The sequence below is a fragment of the Chamaea fasciata genome, unplaced genomic scaffold (genome assembly GCF_029207755.1).
Source record: "Chamaea fasciata isolate MVZ Bird 193981 ecotype frontalis unplaced genomic scaffold, bChaFas1.0.hap1 SCAF_3, whole genome shotgun sequence".
Classification (NCBI taxonomy): Eukaryota; Metazoa; Chordata; class Aves; order Passeriformes; family Sylviidae; genus Chamaea; species Chamaea fasciata.
The window spans coordinates 88,803,873-88,824,774 of record NW_027094088.1 but is presented as its reverse complement, the minus strand read 5'-3'; the positions used below and the strand labels follow the sequence as shown (position 1 = coordinate 88,824,774).

General features: G+C 36.8%; 1 long non-coding RNA gene across 3 annotated transcripts in view; it reads left to right on the top strand.

Moving 5' to 3' along the window:
* The window catches only part of LOC136287224 (uncharacterized), a 169,293-nt gene that overhangs the window by 90,284 nt on the left and 58,107 nt on the right, over positions 1-20,902 (top strand). The window lies entirely within an intron of this gene.

Below are 20,902 nucleotides of genomic sequence, written 5' to 3'. Positions count from 1 at the left end.
AGTCCTGTGATGATCAATAATGTTTCTGTAAACTCTTTATGAACAGAAAAAAAGTTATGTCAAAGAGCAGACACAAACAATTTTAGGAGTTTTTGTTGTTTTAAAGACACTTAGTTGTTGTTTTTGAGTTCTTGGGATGTTTGAATGAGTGATTTGTATTTACCTTTTAGTTTGTCTTTCATTCTTTTAACAGGTAATTTTTCAATTTTCTTTCCTGTGCCCTGCTCCACACAGGAAGTTGACAGACTGGACTGGATAGATATTTGCTACTCCACTACATTATTAGTTTTAGCATAACTTCCAATGCATATAAGAGGACCGAAAAGGAAATAAATCAGAATGGAGTTTGGGAATTGGCAAGTGGTGGGTTTTCTACCACTTATTAGACTAACAGCCTAAGAGGAATTTGCTATCCTGCTTTTTCTGAAATTTTTTATTTTGCTATAGTGCCAAAACTGAAAAAAATATATGCAGGAAATGTCTATACAGGAAAAGTAGAGTAAGATAGTATGGTAATACTCAACAGTGCACACAGGTTCCTCTATACATTTTTATATATTCTATAGCGACATAAACCCACAAAGCCATAACCCTCTAGTGTCATATCTGATTTAGTTTTCTCTTATTAACAAATTCAGTTTGAAGAGATCACCATAGGTTTCTGCACATGTTTTCAGATTTCTTGTTCCTATTATATTCCTCTCCTACTGTGACCATGCAAACCTCTTTTCATTTACCTTCACAATTACTATCCTTTTCCTCTTGTCCAAATCTATGCCACGAAGTATACTGCCCACTTCTTGCATCTTCTAATTTATTCCCATAATACCATGTTTTTGCATGAAAAGGCCCTCTTTGGAAACCCTCAAGTCTATTTGAGAACTCACTGAGTATACATGCACTATAAAAGAATTTACGTGTTGTTTTGCCTCTAATTATCCCAATTTCATATATACTGTGTTCATTCCTGTATTCCCCTTTGGAGTAAATCATAGAACCGCAGAGTATTCTGAGTTTGAAGGGACCCACAAGGATCATTGAGTCCAACTCAAAATTAATGGACTGAACCCTCAACCTTGGTGTTACTAGCACCATATTCTTACCAGCCAAGAGTGTTTCTGGAGGTAGCTCCCAGAACTGTATCCTGTAGAGATGTTTTCTGACACAGAGAGGCTAAATGCCCCACAGTCCTCTGTTTGTGGCCTAATACTAGAAGCACTCTGGTTTAGAACTCTGAAATGCAAACCTCAGGTGATTTCAAATTATTTCATCTTCAAAAGCTCACAGAAAATAATTAAAAGCTTTCAGTGTCTACCTCAGGAAAGCAGACAAAGTACTCGACTGTGTGGAAGTGGTCAGTCTTGTGGTGGTGCATCCCCCTGGCCTTCTTCCCCCATCCTCAGGCCTGATCCAAGAAGCTCCTGATAAGCCTTGACAGGACTGTAAGTGTCCCTAGGCCCTGCTGCAAGCCAAGAACCTTGCCATCAAACTCTGTAAAACCACACTTTTGCAGATTCCTACTAATCCCTGCTTTTGCCAATACCTTTGACAGTGTTTCTTTAAGTGGCCATAACACTCATTTTGTGACAAATCTCTCCAAAAAGGATCTGATGCCCGGTCTGTACATGATTGACTCCGTACAACTTGGTCAAAAATGCAGATAACATACTGGAGCAAGTGTCTTTATCTGTGTAAATAAAGACATTACATCCCCCAGAAATTAAGAAAGAACATTTAGTGTTCGTAAATAACAACTCATGCAAAAAGTTAATTACCCCTCCGCCAATTTTTCACAAACTTTTTTTTGTGTGACTTGTCATTCTCCAGACCATTTCTTCATGTCACCATCATCTTACAATACACATCCTGTTCTTGTCACTCATTGTTTATTTTTTTCTCCATATTTTGCCATAAACTTCTGTCTACAGAATAATATCTAGTTACAATTAACAAAATTCTTCTTCATACATAAAATTTTCCAAAAAGGTATGCTAATCTGTAAGCTTTACTAGCATATATCTTAAATATTTTCTCTGATATTTAAACCAGGTTTTTCAATTAAATATATATAACTATATTACTCCCCCAAACAATTAAAACTAAAAGGAAAAAACATAAAAACAATCTCTAAAGCCATCCAAAGATTATTGAAATTTTTATTTTTAATTGAACTGTAAAAAACCCCAGCATTCAGCATCTTTAAGGAACATTTCTACAATAAATTCAAGAATACTATACATGTAGAGTCCCACTGGAAACATACAAAAATAGTTAATCCTCATTTGTTCAGAAAGAAAAAAAAAATCTTGGTGTTTACACATAGGTTATTGCAAGAGTTTTATGGACTTAAAGTCTCTTATGGACTGAAGAACAAAACCAGCAAGATTTAAGATGAGTGAGCAAAATGAGATCACCATGGCAGAACAAATAACAAAACAATACCTCTGAATTTTGCAGGAAATGAACAGAAAAGAATGAAATATTGGGAGAGTGATGAGCTAGATATTAAGGGAATGATCAACCCATAAGCCATCTCCAATACCAGGAGGGAAGCCTAGAAGTGCAGGTAGACGACTTCTGTAAAATATAGTAAATTGTGCAGAGAAATGAAGAAACCCCTAACCATTTATATCTGGTCTTCTTAGTTAATGAGTTAATAGGTTAAATTTTGCTATAGTTTGTGACCTAAATTTCTAAATAAAGAAACTGTATGAAGCTTAGAGAACCCCTCCAGTAGGGATTAGTGAGATGGGACAGCAATCGGGAATATTGTATGCTCTTGTTCCAGTCTTACATTTCATCCAGATCTGCTGACAGCTGGTGCTGGAGATGTGGTGCTGGGATGGATGGTCCTTTAAAAAACAAGGTATGCTCATTCTCATGCATTCAAGGGGAGCAATTTTAAGAGAGTGTGCATTTCATTATACTGCTCTGAAGGTAGCTTGCACTGGAATGAATACTTGCCACTTGGGAGTGAGAGAGCTATATGAACATAAAGGTGTGTTTTTATACCAGTATAACTGCATCAAGTGGAGAGGACAGTGGTGAGAGCATGGCTTTATAGTGTATTTAAACTACCAGCAATAGATTCTTTTTTCTGTTTGAAATCCAGGTTTAGACAAATGGCAATTGTTTCTGCAAACAATAATTTAACCAGGAAATGTAACATGCAGTGTGTCACGAACAACAGCTTTCACAGGTGACTAAGCCCACATGCCTCAGTTCCTGCCCTTGCATGTCAATTAAATCACCTGTGCTCTTTTGGGAGGTAGCATTTATCACCTCTGATGGGCATCTACAATCACTAGGGAGGCGGTAGCAAACATTTATAGCAAGAATGATAATAAGAGGCTTTTGGAGGCTAACAAAAGCCAGTAACATGCAATTTACTCCAATCATACTGCTCTTGGCTTTTGATGTCTTTAAGTCACAGCAGATCCTGCCTTTAATCTCTACACATGTAGCTTTAGCAGCACTTCTCAGGCGAATACGAATTGAAAGGGTAGAAATGCAATATAGGCCAGGGAAAGAGTATGTGATTTACAGGCTCTCAGAATCCTGGGTGTACTAAACTGTTGTTTTACATGAAGAAACAGTGCACAGGAGCAGCTACACCACTAAAGGGAGACTCAGATAAGAATTATAACATGGGTGATATGTGAGATGGCATGGGCAGGATGCTGAGACAACCACAAAACTGCAGATGAAATGCAAAGAGTAAACTTATTTTTGGTTCCCTCGCCAGCTGTGGTATGTCTGAACCAGGATGTGGACACAGGTGCACAAGCAGGGGTGCAAGCACCACGATCCATGCTAGAGATCACCCAACCTGCTGGTTCCTCCTGTATGTCAGGGATTCACACAGATATAATGTACCACTGTACTGTGATCCTTCCCACAGCAGGGCAGGAACCTCAGGCATGTTCAAGAGGGTACCTCTATGTCTTTCACAGGCCTGTGCTATCTAAACATGGATATTGTACTTGTCAAATATGACTAAACAACAGTTAATACGATGTATGTGGTTTTCTCCACCCTAGCTGCAAGTCACTTGAGTGTGTTTACCATCTTCCTTGTCAATCTTTTATTTTCCCACAAGTGGGGACCTGTTTTACCTGCATGGTGAAGTGGCATTGCCAAAGCACTGTAAAAACAAGCAGGGGTTGAACTCTTATTGCCTGTGTCAGTGTAGGATCCAAAGCTACTCCTCAAGTGAGGAGGTAGGACACAAACACCCTGGATATTCAGCCATTCCCAAGCTTCACCATGAATGCTGTCATTCAGAGGCAATGGGATAGTTTAGGGTTAAACCCATATTTGGGGTTTAATATATCAAGGTTTCCTAATAGCACCAATGCAGTCTGTTGCAGTAGTGACTGAAAAAGATGAAAACCAAAAGAATTGCTGTCCTGAAAAAACAGCAGTGTCATGTACCAGTTTGTTAAGATGCTCTACTAGTGTATACATGTAAAAGTAAGATTTTTTTTTCTTTCTACAGAGCAATATGGGACTATCTGTTGAAATTAAAAAAAAAAAAAAAAAAAAGGTATTTTGGGTGAAGTCAGGAACCGAAACACCAAAATTTCAATTTCAGACTAATGTAATATTCCTTATTGAATGAAATAAGAAATTAATTGTTTGCACATTATTTCAATTGGCATAATGAGCCAGGTTCAAAAATTGCCTTCATAGTTTTGCATCAAAATCAGTGTCAAAAATATTCTTTTACCAAAAAAAAAAAAAAAAAAAAAAAAAAAAGGGAAAATAAAGTGTTTCCAATTATACAATTTTGTCCTCTCTTCTGCCGGAGGCTGCACCATATTGTGCTGATACAGGGAGTCAGCATTCTCAGTGAGAACACCATGTACTCTGACTCAGTGTGTGTTTCTTGGGCTCATAAATCTCATCTATCCAAGTAACATAGCCTTTACTAATACAAGCATTCTTTGTCAGAAATAAGAGAACTGGTTTTAGTAAGAGAGGTTTCTGATTTTCACTGCATGAGTCTCCAACAGAGTTGTGATAATAAAATTTAGTCACTGAGGGCCTAATTTTTAGTTTGGCTGGTTTGATTCTGTGATCTCTCTTTATAAATATTATAAATATTTCTAAGAACTTTGTATACACCTTTGTTTTGTTTTGTTTTGTTTTTGTTAGAAATACCTTTCCTATTTCAATGTTTGCTTCTTTGGTCTGTGATGTGGTGACAAAATTTTTCTGCATTCTCCAGCTGATGTTTATTGAAGAAACAGTGATGTTCAGCAGCTATTACAATGTTAATGTTATATTAAAAAGCATTTAATTTTCAAAGATATGGGATTTGTTTAACTGCATTTTATAATTTATTCAGATGACATTGATGAAGTATTTACATTAGGAAATACTTGTTAGGGTACCTCCCAAACATATTTATGAGTAGTTTGTCTTTGATAAACTACCTTAAAGGATGGATGTTAGTTTGCAATGATATTTTGATTGCATTATTATACTGTCAAAAATATAAGCTCGAATGCCAATTTTTTTATTTTTACATTTTTAGTGGGTGCAAGAATTAACATATATATCTTATTGTAGCTGAAGTGTCAGTCACTAGTCTCATGTTTAAAAACTTTCCTTTATGGATCATTCAAATGCTCCTGATTTGGGAAATAAGCAGTATTTGCTTCTGCAGCTTTTCTCTGCCCTGCTGAAAGAATCAGTGATAATAATGTTTTCTGTTGGGAAAGGACAAGTAGGAAATAGCACCCAAAGTATGCAAATTATATTCATCATAACATGAATTCCATAATGCTGTCTCAAAGAGATATAAGGAACTCTATTTCTTCAAAGAGTATATATTAGATTGCTTAATAAGCAAATTACAAAACATCTCTAATAGTGAGCTATTAGTGAGAATGGCAAGTGGTCAACTGTCTTAGCAGGAGGTTTTAAACTTTCAGATTAGGTTAAAAAACTCTCGTAAAACTGTCTTAAAATATTTAAACCGAATTCGTCAGGGTGCTGAGCATCCTGGCAGGTGTATCTTGTAGAACTCACCTGAGTCTTGTAGCTTTTCAGACCCTTATATTTCATTGATTTCCAGAGGAATATCATCCATATTTTAAAAATTACTTAACCCATTATATTGTCCTGCAGAGGCATTCTCTGTCATAATCTCGACCTGAAAATAGAAGGGTGTAAGACCTTGCTGTGTGATCTGCCTCTGCTCCTTTTCTAAATAATGAATATTCACAAAAGTAGTCTCATTCCTATTGACTAAGACAGGTGTCGGAACAGATGGAAATAGTCTGATGGTAATATTCTAGCTTAATTATTGAAGATGCTGCTAGCTGGACTTCAATTTTCCTTTTAGAGACAAATAATTTCTGGAATAAATGTATGCACATAAGGTATCCCAGTACTGATGAGTGATAGCAACAGCTCCTCTGGCATTACTGGATTGTGTTGTTGTATCTTTTGTATCACATCACCCTGTACAAGTTTGCAGTGCTGCTGAAGAGAGAAATGTCTGTGAGCCTCCTGCCCCTCACCATAAGCCTCCACCTGTGTCTCCCAAGATACTGGTAGTAGGGAGGAGTAAATTCAGGGGTTTTTTTTTTCCCTGCATCACCATGGAAACTCATGAAAAAACAATGAAACTGAATTGCAATTTCTTCTCTGTCCTGACTGCTGTGACAGTACAGAAATATCCTTAAACAAATCTTCAAGTTTTGAGAGTGTTGGCAGACTCTGGTGCTCATGTTGACCTCCACCTTCTGGCACTTGGAGCATTGACCCTTGTTTGTGGTGAAAGAGGACACTGTTTCCAGACCAAGCTGCTGTCTGGCCTACTTAGTGATCTAGATGACATTTAAATGCAGAGGGGGCACATAAGGAATGTGGTTCTCCTGAGAATAACTCCAGGGAATCTTCTGCAGCTGATTTGCATTCAAACGTTGGCTGGTAGAAGTTAAGGGGAAAACCATGAAGGTTTACACTTATCCCCAGAAAGTGTGACCATAACACAATCATGCCATGGAATATTGAGACAGTCAAGTGGCACTGTGGTAATTACCCTCCATCCTAATTGTTCATAAAGCTGCCCGGTAGCCAAGCCACTATGACTTCACATTGATGCCGATTTACATTCACTGAAATTTTATTGTGGAAATTTGTGAAAAGTCTAATTTTGTTATATTTTTACCCTCAGAACTTGAATACCAACTAGAATCAGTGATACAAGGAAATCAAGCATGAATGCCTAATGTGTTCTGAGTTCATTTACTCCTGAGTGAGGTAACTGAAGTCTTTTCTAACAGCGAGTTAAACTCATGTGGGAGAAGGAGAAGAAACAGTGAAAATGGGTCCCCTTGAAGTGTCTGGTTTTTTATTAGTTTATATGGACCTGTTAAACTGGAACACTATTTTTGCATTTTAAGCTGTTCTCAATGGATTTATTGTTTCTGCTAAGACCCTTTGTAAAACATAAATCAAGCACTATAGAAATGAAGCTTTACCCTCAGCAAAGAGAGATCTAAGAGGTTTTTTTAAGGTTCTCAGCAATATATTCCAAATAAATTTTAAAATATTGGGAAAATTATGCTTGTTTTCTTTCTCATACTGCTGAAGCATCCCTGCTTCTTGTTTTGTCCTTGTACAGCTCAGGATGAGTACTTCCAAACAGTACCTGATCTGAAACTATATTTTTCCTCTAAAACTCTCTTTATAAGTTGTCTGAATCAGTTAAAAGTCTTATTCTTCATGGTTCGGTTTTTCCCCCTTAGAAACTGACAATGAGTTTCATACCTGTTATTGCCTGCATTAGTTAGGTAGCCTTGTAGATTGAAACAGCCACTGTGCTTTGCCATTCACTGAATATCGTCTCTGCTCAAAAGCTTAAAGGATTGTAGTTCTGATGCTTTGGTCACACTTGTCCTTCTAGCTATTTACAGCTCAGCAGTTCTGCTGTCTGCACCATCAACTCTCCTCTTCTGATCTACATCAATGTTCCTTCTGCTTCCTTTTTCTGCTGGCACCATAGTGCTCTCCTCCCTTCTGTCTTGAAAGCTGTCCGGTCCTTCCAGCATGCCAGGACTGTTTGAATCTGTATGGTCAGCAGGGATTAGCACTTTGTCAAAATGTTCCTTCCATCCTGCTGGATTTTCCTTGCCACTTGTTGTCAGTTAGTCTTTTTTTACTGATTGTACCATTGGTTTGTCTTTGCTTCCAAATAGCTTAAACTTATGCATGTCATTTTTACAGGGGTTTTCCCCTTACTTTTAATTGAACCTTTTATTTTCCAAAAACTTTCTGCCTTTTTTTAAAACTATTTCTTTCATGCTTTGTATTTTCCCATTTTTCCCCAGTGAAATGCTTCTTTCATTATTTGCCCTGTTTGTGTCTTCTAAGAACTTGCAATTTGACCGTTTCTTCCTCCAATATTGCTACTTATCTCCATAGAGGTTTCTGTAAAGAGATTCATCCTGCAAGGCACTGTTGGAACTGTTGGAACAGCTGATGAACTTCTTGTGACATGCATCTGTTTTTTTTGTTGGAGTTTAGTATGAAATTAATATTTTTCCATGTGTAGCACAATATCTTAGCTATATTAAGCAATTCTATAGACAATGCCATCTAACACCTGTGTCACATCTGTCACATCTGTGGCTCTGCCTTGCCTGGGTTTGGCTAGGTTGTCTGATGAGCTTTTCATAATGACCAGTAATATCACCATGGTTTCTTGGCTTTCCCAGTTATTATTTCCATGACTGTCTGTAATGTCACATGTTCATATTTTCACTCATCTTCACACTTAGACAGGCAACTTCCAGGTTTTGGAGGCAACCCTGGATCTCAAAGCACCTTGAATTTGAACATCTGAATGAGTAAAAGTGATCTGATTGAAATTCCAATGAGTAACATTTTGTGGGGGTGAGGAAGTCACTCGAGAGAGCTAAAATGGATGCGGTTTGAAAACACACATTATTTCTAACCGCAGCAGTCTTGTAGAAAACAGGAAGTGATGTGCTATGAGACAGGATAAAAAGTTGTTTTGGTGAAGAAAGGCTGCACAAGTATATTCATAATTAGCAGTAATTGGAAAAAAAATGACCCCTTAAACATAGCCTTCTGTTTCTTCTCTACCAGAGAAAGCTGAGAGAGACAGGTTTAACATGCTTCATGTCAATATTTTAAAGCAATAGAAGAATGCTGTTGTTGATAGAGACAAGGTATTATGGGCATTTGTATGTGCAGGCTGCATGCAATTAGATGTGGGAGCATATTCCAGAAAATGGAATAACGAGACCAAAACTGAATTTGCCTCCTTTAATCAGGCTTGGAACAGGAGTATTTCTCATTGTCAAGACATTATTTACATCCACAAGAGACATGCTGTGAACAGAGATGCCTCTTAGAAATATCCCTCTCACTTTAGTTGCCTTCATTCCTTGCCAGTCATCACTGTCTCCCTGTCTTGTTTCATAAAGGATTTCTTGCAGTTCCCTGATATCTTAATTTCCTTAAAGCTTACTGCAATCTATAAAAGACAAATTTGTTTTAAGGAGAAGGAAATGTTGAAAGCCAGCTGTGTTTTCAGTTTTCTTTTTTCCCCTTAATTCGATAAATGACCTTAATGTTTATCTTCTGTTTACAAAGCTTCACTTCCCTATGTGCTAGCGCTTCCACCTACCTAACAGCATTTTGAAGTACTGTCAGTGCTTACTTGCCAGTGTTATTGAGCATATTCAATTAAATACCAAGAGAGAATTTCAGCATTGACTCTTCTATCTTGCTGGAACATCAGCACTGTTGTACTTTAGAAAGTTCTATGGCCAGCTGTAGCCCTGGTTTTGTGCCTGAGATGTTTCGGTTTTCTGAAATTCTTTTCCCAGGAAATTTTCTGTTAACAAGAGACATGTTTTTGTAACTGTGACTTTGTTTTCATTCTTTTCCCTAGGAGGGACTTCTTCTTGATGTCCCTCTGGTCAGACCAACGTGATTGAAGAGGTTTGTCTCTGTTTCACCAATCAAATTGGTCTGTGTAGAATAGTATAAAAGGGAGACACATCCTAAAAATAAAGGAGTCATTTTCAGCCTTCTGAAGTCGGAGTCTGTGTCGTTGTGGTGTACAACAGCGTCAGCAGGCTGTTACAGGAGTGAAAGGATTTCTCAAAAAGAATTCTGTATTCACAGAACAAGGAACATAATATACCATGGTCTTGTAGTCATGAATGCTCATCTTCAATAGAAGCAAAATACAGTTATTACTTTTGTGGATAAAACTATGTATAAGAACAGTTAGGGATATGCACAAAGTATATAACATTCACCAGTGTTATGTTCAAAATGAAAATGTACACAAGGTTGTTTAAATTAGGAAACATTTCCATGCAGAGTACTTCATTCTCACCTAATGACAGCTTCAAAAAACAACAAAGCTGTCTGGAAAATCAGCCTGCAGTCTTTTAGCTTCAAGCTGCTAGTTTAGTTGCTTTTTTTTTTTTTTTTTCTTTTAATCTGGGCAAGTATTTACCTCACAGCTGTTTCCAGGAACATACACAAAGCAACTGATAAGAAGCACCTCTGGAGAGAAAGCTGTATTTTGGAAAAAGTTTTTATTTGGTTTATCTGCATCAGCCTGCTCGAAGCAGTCCGAAAAGTTGTGCACATATTTAAGTAGAAGCAAGGACAGACAGACTAGTTTCACTATTTTTGTGTGCTCTACTTCAAAAAAGATTGTCTATTTTTTAAATTTATTGGGTTTTTAGGATACTGTGTTGATGGAGATTTATCTAGAAACCATTCTCAGAGTCATCCTATGACACTGCTTCTTACATGCCTGTATTAACCTTCTGGGAAATATATTTCCTTCCCTGTCTCACTCCATTCCTTTCTTCCTGCTTTTCATATTTTCCTAAGAATCCACCTATAATCATTTAGACCATTTTTTTGAAGTAATACTATTTTAGGGAATAGATAGAAACTTATCTTGGGGGCAATGATATTTCCATAGAATGCATTTATGCAAAGTCTTAATTTGCAGCTAAAATGGTATAATATTGTAAATATTCTGCTTTGAAATGCTAATTTTAGTGTAGATTTTTCTAATAGTAAATCATCAGAGTTGAATACACCATCAGCATTTTTCTCCCAGTTAGAGGAGGACTCCAGTGGATTAGGAAAGGGCATATATTGTAGTACCTATCTTTATAGAAGTAGATTCCAGAGAATTATACAGCAGGGACCCTAAATTCAATGCTAGAAAGTTATTGGAACAATTTATTAAGCAATCAATTTGAAGGCACCTGGAGAACAATAAGGTGGTAAGAGACAGCCAATATGGATTTGCTAAGAGCAAATAGCAGCAAACCGTACTAATTTCCTTCTTTGACAGGATAAACGGTTTAGAGGACAAAAGGAGAAGCAGAAGATGAGATAATTTTTGACTTGAGTAAGGCTTTTGATGGTATCCCCTACGACACTTTCAGGGAAATATGATAAAATTGTGCACGATGAAATTACAGTAAAGTTGCCACACAAGTGGTTGAAAAACTGTAGTGGGATAGTAGTTATCAATTGCTGCCTGTCAGACTGGAAGGGTTTATCACATGCAATATGACAAAATCCTAATCTTAGTTCAGTGTGAGTCAATATCTTCACCAATATTTTAGAGTGCTGAATAAAGAGAAATCATTTATTTTCAGCATTATGGAGGGCCTTATAAATTTCATTAGAGGCATGAGTAGAAGTTAGCTGAGTAGTGTGAATGATGCTACCTCCTCCTCCAACTTTCCTCCCCATCCTCTGTTATTCAATGCCTGTGATGACAATGTATATTGAAAATGAAGTTCATATCTTAGTAATATTTTTATTCTTTCACACTCTCTCAATAGTCTTCACTAGTTCTGTACGTTTAAGTCCATTCAAACCTCTATTTTAAAGGAAACTTGGAGCAAGCGCTTTTTCTCCTTTCCAACGCTTTTCTTTACCTTTGGATTTGAGAGGTGAATTGACATCAGCAAGATGAAATCCAACAGCAAAATTAAAAAAAAAAAAAAGAAAAAAAAAAGAAAAAAAAAAAGTGGAAATGGAATGAATGAAGATGGTCCTTCTGTGCAGGAGCTCCAGTCCTGTATGTTATGATACAAACCAGTCAACAGACAAAAAACATGGCAGGTACTTTTCCCAGGAAGATCATATTCTAAAATATTAGTAAGAGCAGTATTAGTATTACATGCAGGCAGGTAATTATTTTGCTGTAGCAGTGAAAGACCCCTTACATACTAGATAAATAATTTCTGATCACTTTAAAACAGCTTTCTATTTTATGTATCATGTCAGAAAGAAATCTATCACAGCTATTGTTTCATGTACATTGACAGCCAGTCACGCTGTAGTCTCAGACAAAGTTCTGTGCCAATTTTATGCACCATAATTAGAGATGGATATATGCTGGCTGGAAAGAGTTGAGGGAACAGCTAAATTTAAAAAATATGACTACCAAGGAAAGATGAAAAACCTTCAGTTTGGTGAATCTGTACAAGAGAAGACCTTACAGAGAGGATAGATGGGATCATGCGTAAAACATTTCTAATGAAAAGACATATATGTCTCCACATCTTCTGAGTGCAGGAACAAGAATGAAATTAATTTAATTAAATTTAATTAACAGTAATGAGAATTCACATCTGAATCTCTTCTTGAAAAAAACCTATTACTCTTTTGAAAAACATGCACAGGAAATTTGGGAAATCCACAGAGCTGTACATCTTTGAGTAAGCACAGTGGGAACCTGCACCAGCCAGAGTGATCAGGATGGTGAACTTCTGTGAGTGAATAAAAATTCCAGTTTGGGTTACAGCCTGCCAAGGTAGTCTTTACTAAACATGAACTAGAACTAGGAACTCTAAGTGAGGAATGCTTATATCTGCTAGGTGAAATGAAAAAAATTTCAATTTTCTCTCAATTTCTGTTTCCCCACACTGGGGCAGAGCTTTACCCTGGTCTTGTTCCCAGGCTAGAAACTTTCAGTAGATGCTTGCTTAGCAACATGCTTTCTGTAGTGTCTTCTGGCTCTCCTGGAAAGTATCCTATTTTCTTCTTTTTCTAAGGGCCAGCTGTGGACTTTTTAATCAGATATTGTCTGGGCCCCCACCCCCACGTCAAGCTCATGCTGCAGCCTCCCTAATGGCTATGCCTTTCAACTCTCGTGTGCTCAGACAGTTCTCCTATTTCATCATAATACCAAACTTTTCACGGGAAGAACTTCCGTCCAGACACTCTCAGCTGACCTATTTTAATGCGACATAAAACACAGTGAACTCTAAGAACCAAATTGCCTTCAAATGATAACAACTGAATAGATAGGTAACTGTAGGAAGGCTTTAGGTATAGTTGATTGTGACAGAAGTGAGGTGGCAAATTCAGTGGTCTCTCCTAGAGTTCCACTGCTGAGTGTTTCTGGCTGAAAGAGTTTAGCAAGCTGGAGCCCTCTGTCTGAAAGCAGAGCATGTTTGTGTGCAGCTGTGATTCTCTTTTTGGGCTCACAGGCATGGTGCCACATTACCAAAACTCTCAGACTGCTCAGATGATGATGTTCAGAGCTATGCATATTGATCTGTTGTGATTACTCACTTGATATCTGTAACCACAGCCTGCAATTTCTATGTCAGCTTGGTATGAAATCCCTGAGACTGCCTCTCATTTGCTCCTTGTTGGTGTCAGGTGCTTTTAGCAAATAGGCAAGCTATTAAGCCTTCTGATGTATTTTCTCTCATCCCCCCATTAAAAAAAATCATTAGGAAGCCTTTTGGTGATCTGTAGCTTGCTGGTGAAGCCATCCTAGCTTCTAGAATTATATTGTATAGGCAATTAATGGTCTTGACTACATTTGAAAAATGAGGCTTCCCATGAAAGGTGGTTTACTTAATGACAGCATTTAGCATATAGCTTGGATGAAAAAAGTCAAACTCTAAGTTTAGATGGTTTGGCCAATGCTACATTAAACTATATTTTAATGTTGTTGTCCTTGTTTACACTAGGGTCTCAGGCTACTTGAATGAGTACGGCAAAATTAAACTAGAGTAATTTTCTAAAGTAGATGAGGAATTTATACTTCTGCTTTTATTACGTGTTCTGCCATTTCATGCACATGCTAGGTAAGTCTATATTAAGCTATTAAAGCAATAAGAGAGGGTAAAAGAGACAGATATTATAAGCACTTTGAGACCATTACATGAATGGGGTTTTTAAAGGACAGATATGGTTTAAAAGTTTAGAATAAGAGCACATTGCTAAGTGTCAGTTGCTGTGTTGAAACTCTTCATGTGCACATGCTCAGCCTTCAGTTACCAAAGGCAACCAAAGCCATGGTAGCATGCTTTGTTTGTTTTTTTTTTTTTTTTTTTTTTAAATTTGGCATGTGTATGGGAGCAGATACCACTGACTGCTCAACGTGAAATTTTTGCATAGCAAGTTGTACAGGAGATTCACACAGGTCTGCTGTGTCTATGTAGAAACTTGATAGCCTGGTCCAAAACAGTTGTGAAAAAAACCAAATGAACAAGAATTTTTGTAAAACTACTCAGCAAAGCTGCCCTTAGAATATACAGCCTTATAATGGAATAAAAATGTCCTTTCTGACACCTCTTCAGAAATTGTACTGGTCCTCAAAAGATCACCCATGCCAGAACTTCTCCTGTCTTGCTCTCATTTTGTAAGTGCAAAGGCCACTTAGACGACTCTTTGTGCCTACTAAGATTGTTTTAGACACAGTAGCGTATGAATACCAAAGACTACATATGTGGTGATGTTACCTGGAGGAAGACTTAGTTCCAAAGCTCTTGAGCAACCATGTCCAGGTTACTGACTAAATTACCTTTCAAGCTTTTTATTGCCACCTGTTGAACACATTTTATTTCTTGCCTATTGAATTATTTGCTTCCAATTGTCTTTGTTCACTGCATCTTTTCTAGATCAGAGAAGAATATCCACATTATGGACTTGAGTTTATATCTGTAGCTCCTGGAGCTAAGGGGAATATCTGATTGTGCATCTGAGTATGCATTACTCACTTTAGAAACCAATAAGTAACTCAATTATAGTAGGAGTGCTTATTCTTCAAATATCCTCCCAAAACTCATCTGCAGAATGGATCTGTCAAACCCCTGCTGTGATCTGCAGATTATCCATGGCCTCAAAGTCTGATGGAACAATGATCTTCAGGGTCTTTTTCTTTCATGCAGTAATTGCTAAACATGACCTGTTGAAGTTAAATCTAAATGTTCAACTATGTCTTTATGAAGTATTTATAATGTTTAGCAATTATGAATAAACTATGATGGACACACTTTTGGCTGGTCAAGTCCTTTTAAAAAAAAATTATTTACTATAAATGTTGAATCTTTTTTCACAAAAGAAAAATTGATTAACAAATCTTGAACATTTTCTAGGTGAAATTTTCATTTGTATTAGACAATCACATTTTTAACCTGCCAGCAGGAAATTGGTTTGAAATCAATGTATTCATACCTTAGTTTACAGATAGGTGTGCAGGAGGCAGAATATTCACGTGTTGATATAGCTATCATTCATCAAAATCTTACAGAAGTATAGTGTTAGAATAGCTTTGTAAAAGAATAATCTTTTTAGGAAGTATCTACTGTAAGTGATTTGGATAAAGTGCATGAATTTGTATTTTTCTCTCTACAGCAACCTCCTTATAGGCATGAAAGATTCTGAATTCTCTTTCATGGTCCCTACCTTACAGTGTAGGTCTGCCCATCTCTGTGACTGCCTGTCTACCTACTTACCTTAACATTTATGTGGGGAGAAACATTTTTGTTGAAAATATGTATTTTGCAGATGTTTTCCAAAGTTACCCTTTCTGTGTTACAAGCACTATGAGGATTTATAGTGGTGGTGGGTTTTTCCTTATATCTGCCACAACAGTCCCTTCCTGGAGTATGAACTTTTGTACAACAGTGCTTTTGCCTAAAACAAAATAGACATAGATGCGAGATTTCTGAAGTCCTGCAATCTCATTCTATGTCTTCCTATCATCAAAAATGTGTTCTGTGCCTCTTTGGCTACCAAATTCAGCAAACCTGATTTCATACTGGATATGGAGTGCTAACTTGCAGATGTCAAGTGAAAGTCCCAATGTCTGTGGTGGTTCCCAGAACAGAAACCCTAAGACAGACAGAATAAATATGCCAAAAGGCACACAAATCTGCAACTGGCAGTCTGCATCTTAGAAAATTTCTACTGTTTTAAAAAACACCTTAATAATGGATTGCTACCTTTCACCTTCTGAAAATCTCCTTTAACAGAATTTTTGTGTGTGTTTATATGAAAAATGTGAGTATACATTTTATATCACATAAAAGCAGTGGTACTTACAAAAGACACTTGAAAGTCACCATTTCTTTTATAGTGCATAATTTCCATAGTGGCAGCTTGGAGTGACTATTGTGCATCTCCAACTGTGTCCTTGAAGAGTAAAATTGTTGAAGGTCTAGATGTCTGACAGCTTTATAATCATCCTTGCTGCTGAAATCTGTGCTTTTACATGACCTTGGTTGTTACATACTATGATAAGGTAAGTTGTATGTAGAAAATTATAATGATGAAGAAATTATAAGGTTGTATTCCATCTCTTCTCAGAAAAGTATAATAGTGATTAAAGATTTTCCCTAATTTTACAGAAACTGATATTGATTGCCTAGAATATGAAGGCACTACGTTTATCCATCCAGTTTCAGTGCATTTTTAGAAGGGAATCACACAAGGTTGTAGTACCTTGGTTGATTGATGGTTGTAGTACCTGTGTGTAGTATTAACTGTGTGTTGTAGACAGTATCTGTTTCTTCACTACTTTCTACTCGAAGAAATACTTTATTTAGAGTATTTTCAAGACATGACTAAATAAATGAAGTGACAAAATATTTTGGACACTTTGGTATATTTAACTGCTTATCTGAAAAAAATTTAGAGGATTTCAATAATTCAATACTCTTTTTTTTGTAACATGCAGATGATACATAGAGTACACAACTGGTGCTTCTATAACCCTCATGTATTTTGACCACTGGGCACCATCTTTTTGGTTCTCTTTCATAAAAAGACAGATGTATAGAGAGCACTCAGATTAGTTACTATTCCTCCAAAAACAAAGAGTACTTCTAGTTGTAGTATTTTGAAAGTATGATATTTATAATAAGTAACTTAGAAATGCAATGCATTATGTAGTCATTTTTTGGACCTTGCCTGTTTTCCACTGAACCACATCACCCAGTTCAATATTATAAATCCCTCACTACATATTTATCAACTTTCTGAGTGATTTAATGTTTTATGCCTTTGGGTAAACTCCCAATTCTCTGTGCAACTTTTTGCCCTATGAGTTTAACTGAGATCAATGTTCTGAACATTATTATAATCCTCCCACTCGAGATAAAATTGTTTGCAGGAAATATTTCAAATATCAAGCTATAACTCAAGATAGAAGTGGGAGAGGATGAGTTGCAGAAAGGATTTAATCCATGTCAAATATGCAAGAACAGGCTGAAAAACAAGCATAAACAAATCATAGCAGACAAAATCACAGCACACTACGCACATAAATAAAACACCGGACACAATCTTAAGAAATACAACAGGGAGTTTAGTTGAGCTCAGAGTTAACATTTTTCCAATTAGATGCCAGATTTTAGCAAAACATTATTCTGACCTTTACCTTTTAATTAGATCATTTATACAGCACAGACTTCCAAAACCACCACATCTTAATGGTGGTGTTGATTTTTTTAGTTTTTAAAGTTTAGATATACGGAGAGACAAAAACAACTTAAAAAAAAAAAGATAGGAAGAACAGCTTTGAAGCATCCTGGAAAGAGGGAGATAAGCTGGGGATTTTTTTTTTAATTGAGGCTTCTCTGATTTGATAGCTTAAATTGGAGTATCAGGTAAGGTCACCAGATGATGGATGTATCACTTCCTAGTTAAATATCCGTATTTATTCCATGTAACTACTTTATAGGTGTCTGTTTGGACTGATCTCTCAGAAATATCTCAGACCTTTCTGTGTATTTGACTGTACTGTCTGACCTAGGAGATTCCTTCCACTCCAAGGAGACTTCTCCAACATGCCCCCTGCCTGCATCATTTCTCCTTGTACTGCTGCCGAGCTGGGTGTGCCATAAATAAGTCAACCTTCCACACCTTAGTCCTAAGGAAAAGAGAAATTCAGAATATTTCTGAAAGTTCTGGTCTGTCTACCACTGTCACTTCTCAGGTTACAAGCCTCTTCTAGCTGCTCACAGCACGGTTTTCTGTTGCCAGTCCAAGGATGTTTGTAGAACACTCTCTCAGTTTTGGTCTGCAGAGTCCCTCAGAAGCTGAGGATGTCACCAAAAGCAGGAAGGAACTGATTTCAGCCCTCTGATAAGGTGAATGAGGTAGCAGTGATAGCAGCTCTCAGCTCGTTGCCCTGAGTAGTGGTTACCATCGGGCACTGTCTGTGTAACACCACCATATTTCTACATACCAGTCCATTTTAATTTTTTTTTTTTTTTTTTTTTTTTTTGTAACATGCAGATGATACATAGAATACACAACTGGTGCTTCTATAGCCCTCATGTATTATGACCACTGGACAGGATTTTTTTGGAATAAGACTTCTTTTGTTTTCCATAAAAATTTCAATGGTGATGGGTTTCACAGGGACCTGTTTGCTGGCCAGGGGTTTCAAGTCCTTCTGTCATTGAAACGATTTTGAGAACCATAGCTAGGGAATGAAGACACCTGAACACAGAATAAGCTTTGCTGCAACAAAGCAGAAATTGATAGGTTCTGTCACTGAAAAAAATGAAACATCAAAAAATACATGACTACTGCTTGAAAATTGTTCAGAATTGCACTTTTTTTTCTGTTATGTTTTCTCACAATTAAAATGCAAGCATGCACTGATTTGTGTACATGTGTGTGAATATTTCTCCTCTCTTAGAAACACCTTCTTTAAACAGGTTCTTTAAGCAGGTTTCCACCATGTGAATAAGTGGCTGTTCTCTGTGAAAGACTGCAACTTCCCCAGAAGTTTTTCCATTCAATTATTAACCTTGGGAAAGAGAACAGGTTGATATAGTTAAGGTTAATGAGACAATTATTTAAAAATACCAGCTATCAAAATGCTTTATTCTAGTTAACTATGTACATTCATTATAGTCATCCCAGCCTTCCATTTTATTGCTGTTCTTATCAATGAGCCGTTATCAATAAGGGTCCTAATTGCTCAAGAATCAAGATATCCCAGACTACCTAAAATATCTGGGTTATGAAGTAGTTCAAACTATGTGTCCTTTTGCCATCCAACTACCTAATCAGCTAACTGATTGTGATCTCCTCAAGCAGAGAAGAAATAAAGATGTTATAATAGGAAGGTGCTCAGTTTCTCAGGTCTTGGGAGCAGTTTTTTTTGTCTCACGTGCCCCTGGCTGCTATTGCCATGTCATAGGTCTTCCCTCATTCTACCTCTTCAATGCTCCTTCCTAACTCTTACGTCTACATACAAATCCCTCCTGTCTCTTCTGCCTAGTCAAGCGGCCTTATGTGCCATGGCTAGTTTTCAGGGAAAGAAAGGTAAAGAGATGTGTTCCAGCCTTTTCCTTTTCCTGTTTTTCACTCAGTTGCTAATTTTCATGACTTTTAGGAATCTCACATACTTTAAAATTCCTATGGCTCTGTCATCTTAACGTGAAAGTGGCTGCAGGTTGAAAGTTACTAACAGACAGAGAAACCAACAAAAGATGTATCTGTATACATGCTGTATACATGTACATAAGTTCACACATACTAGGTCATATACAAATGTGATTTCAGAAGCCTCAAAAAAAAAAAAAAAAGAAAAAAAAAGAAAAAAAAAGAAAAGAAAAAAAAAAGAAAAGCCACTGGTCAAGTCTTTGGGTTACTGGGAAGCAAACACAACCTAGAAGACTATATTGTCTCTTTCAAAGTCTCAGATGCGAAAAGTCAATTAGTTTCTCTGCCCTTACACGATTCCAGCATGAAAGCAGAAGCCTAAAATGACACATAAGTAATGCATAATAGACAGACATAGTCAAGCAGAAAGTAATGACTAGAACGAGAGGAGTTATCATATGGATGCTGTCTAGATGCTGGCTTTTGTCACTGAAAGAAAACACTTCAGGGAAGGAAGGAAGAAGGAATATGATGGTGGAGCTTGCATCACTGCTGATGTACAAAGTGGATGTATCCTTGAATAGTCAGAAAATCCATTTTTCAGCAGAAGCGTCACTCGGTTATTGTGAGCTAAAGAGTACTGGTGAAGAGATTTTTCAAACTCAGGTTTACTCCAGCCTTAAAAATTAATCAAAAAACATGAAGTACAAAAAGTCTGCAGACACTTACTGACAGTCAAACGAAAATTGATTTTAATGTAATAAATTCTGTTAAATATCCGTACTTATATTAATACTTTTTTACAACTACAAACCTTATAGTTTGTTCAGTAAAGGTTACTAGGTTTCGTTGTCCAAGATTTTTTTAAAAATGAAAGTGACCCCATGCATATGTTTTGAAATTTTTCTAAATTCTGAAAGTATTAGTCCCAGGTGACTTAAGCCACAAATAGAATAGCTAAAATAGAAATTCCTATTTATTCTGTGTTTGTTTACTTCACAGAAATGAAAATACCAGACTAGACAAATTCAAAGGGACTTTTGTACAAATAGCTTTATTGATTGCCAGAAAGCAAATAAACTGGAGAGTAGAATTCCCTTCACCAAATGACAAATGCATTATAAATCTCAAAGACATTTTTCATCTTGAAAGACTGCAATGTAGCTCCTAGAAAATATCAGAGAATATTGATCAAAGTGTTTTATCCAGTAGATGTTATTTAGCA